This window comes from Eriocheir sinensis, unplaced genomic scaffold (genome assembly GCF_024679095.1).
Source record: "Eriocheir sinensis breed Jianghai 21 unplaced genomic scaffold, ASM2467909v1 Scaffold139, whole genome shotgun sequence".
Classification (NCBI taxonomy): domain Eukaryota; kingdom Metazoa; phylum Arthropoda; class Malacostraca; order Decapoda; family Varunidae; genus Eriocheir; species Eriocheir sinensis.
The window spans coordinates 50036-52920 of NW_026110728.1; the positions used below are offsets into that span (position 1 = coordinate 50036).

The window sequence follows — 2885 nt, forward strand, 5'->3', positions numbered from 1 at the left end:
CTGCTCTGGGTCCTGACCTACTTCTGATCTCACTCCCCTAAGCTTCTGCAGCTGCTTTCTTAACCCCTCATAGTCTGCCTTCCTGAAGGCAGGTATTAATGTGTTGTTACTGCTTACTCTATCCTCCCATTCAATATTAAATCTAATTTCCTTATGATCACTGTTACCTAATGAACCCCCATAATAATAATTATTTTCGCGAAGTAAATAAGATGTGCTCACCAGGGCTCGAACCTGGGACCTTCTGTGTGTGAGACAGATGTGATAACCACTACACCATGAGCACCTCTACCTCTACCACACCTTCTTTCCCTCATCTCCTCCTTCTCCTCACCTTCTTGTCACCTTTTCACCTCCTCACCTTTACCACACCTTCCTGTCACCTTTTCATTTCCTCACCTCTACCACACCTTCCTGTCACCTTTTCATCTCCTCACCTCTACCACACCTTCTTGTCACCTTTTCATCTCGTCACGTCTACCACACATTCTTGTCACCTTTTCATCTCCTAACCTCTACCACACCTTCTTGTCACCTTTTCATCTCCTCACCTCTACCACACCTTCTTGTCACCTTATCATCTCATCACCTCTACCACACCTTCTTGTCACCTTTTCATCTCCTCACCTCTACCACACCTTCTTGTCACCTTTTCATCTCCTCACCTCTGCCACACCTTCTTGTCTCCTTTTCATCTCCTCACCTCTACCACACCTTCTTCCCATCATCTCCTCCTTCTCCACACCTTCTTGTCTCCTTTTCACCTCCTCACCTCTACCACACCTTCTTGTCTCCTTTTCACCTCCTCACCTCTACCACACCTTCTTGTCTCCTTTTCATCTTCTCACCTCTACCACACCTTCTTGTCTCCTTTTCATCTCCTCACCTCTACCACACCTTCTTGTCTCCTTTTCATCTCCTCACCTCTACCACACCCTCTTGTCTCCTTTTCATCTCCTCACCTCTACCACACCTTCTTCCCCTCATCTCCTCCTTCTCCTCACCTTCTTGTCTCCTTTTCATCTCCCCACCTCTACCACACCTTCTTGTCACCTTTTCATCTCGTCACGTCTACCACACCTTCTTGTCACCTTTTCATCTCCTAACCTCTACCACACCTTCTTGTCACCTTTTCATCTCCTCACCTCTACCACACCTTCTTGTCTCCTTTTCATCTCCTCACCTCTACCACACCTTCTTGTCTCCTTTCCATCTCCTCACCTCTACCACACTTTCTTGTCTCCTTTTCATCTCCTCACCTCTACCACACCTTCTTGTCTTCTTTTCATCTCACCTCTACCACACCTTCTTGTCTCCTTTTTCATCTCCTCACCTCTAACACACCTTCTTCCCCTCATCTCCTCCTTCTCCCCACCTTCTTGTCACCTTTTCATCTCCTCACCTCCACCACACCTTCTTCCGCTCATCTCCTTCTCCACACCTTCTTGTCACCTTTTCATCTCCTCACCTCTACCACACCTTTTTGTCTCCTTCTCACCTCCTCACCTCTACCACACCTTCATCCCCTCATTAGTGCTAGGAATAGGGCTAACAGGGTATTAGGCTTTATTAACAAGACGGTAACCAACAGGAGTGCAGAGGTCATCCTCAGACTCTATTTAGCGTTAGTTAGGCCACACTTAGATTATGCTATCCAGTTTTGGTGCCCACTCTACAGAATGGATATCAACTTGCTAGAATCAGCTCAGAGGAGGATGACCAAGATGATTCAGGGGCTGAGGAGCCTCCCATATCATAATAGGCTGAAACATCTAAACTTACATTCACTAGAGAGACGAAGAGTGCGGGGAGATCTGATAGAAGTATTCAAATGGGTCAAGGGTTTCAACAAAGGCGATATAATTAAAGTACTGAGAATTAGCCAACAGGATAGAACTCGCAGTAATGGATTGAAATTAGAAAAGTATAGATTTAGGAGAGATATAGGCAAGCATTGGTTTAGTAATAGGTTGGTGGGGGAATGGAATAGACTCAGCAATCACATAGTTAGTGCAGGGACGATAGCTTGTTTTAAGAGTAGACTGGATAGCTACATGGACGAGAACGACAGGTGGCAGTGAGGTGTGGGTGCAGTAAGGTGACGGGGTGCTGGATGCGTGCCTGGGTACCGTCGGTATAACGAGGATCAAGCCTCTACCTGTAACCCCTGTAACTACACCTCACCCACCGTGAGTAGTGGGGGGGATTCTGGAGCTGCCCTGTGTAGGCCACCCGGCCTCTTGCAGTTTCCCTATGTTATGTTCTTATGTTCATCTCCTCCTTCTCCATACCTTCTTGTCACCTTTTCATCTCCTCACCTCTACCACACCTTCTTGTCACCTTTTCATCTCCTCACCTCTACCACACCTTCTTGTCACCTTTTCATCTCCTCACCTCTACCATACCTTATTGTCTCCTTTTCACCTCCTCACCTCTACCACACCTTCTTCCCCTCATCTCCTCCTTCTCCACACCTTCTTGTCTCCTTTTCATCTCCTCACCTCTACCACACCTTCTTGTCACCTTTTCATCTCCTCACCTCTACCACACCTTCTTCCCCTCATCTCCTCCTTCTCCACACCTTCTTGTCACCTTTTCATCTCCTCACCTCTACCACACTTTCTTGTCACCTTTTCATCTCCTCACCTCTACCACACCTTCTTGTCTCTTTTTCATCTCCTCACCTCTACCACACCTTCTTGTCTTCTCTTCATCTCCTCACCTCTACCACACCTTCTTGTCACCTTTTCACCTCCTTACCTCTACCACACCTTCTTCCCCTCATCTCCTCCTTCTCCACACCTTCTTGTCTCCTTTTCACCTCCTCACCTCTACCACACCTTCTTCCCCTCATCTCCTCCTTCTCCACACCTTCTTGTCACCTT

The 2885-nt window shown here is 47.2% G+C and overlaps 1 non-coding gene across 1 annotated transcript; it reads right to left on the reverse strand.

Moving 5' to 3' along the window:
- Nucleotides 1-213: 213 nt before the first annotated feature.
- Nucleotides 214-286, reverse strand: Trnav-cac (transfer RNA valine (anticodon CAC)). The gene has a single exon. It is a non-coding gene; the product is annotated as a tRNA-Val (tRNA).
- Between the last annotated feature and the right edge of the window lie 2599 nt (nucleotides 287-2885).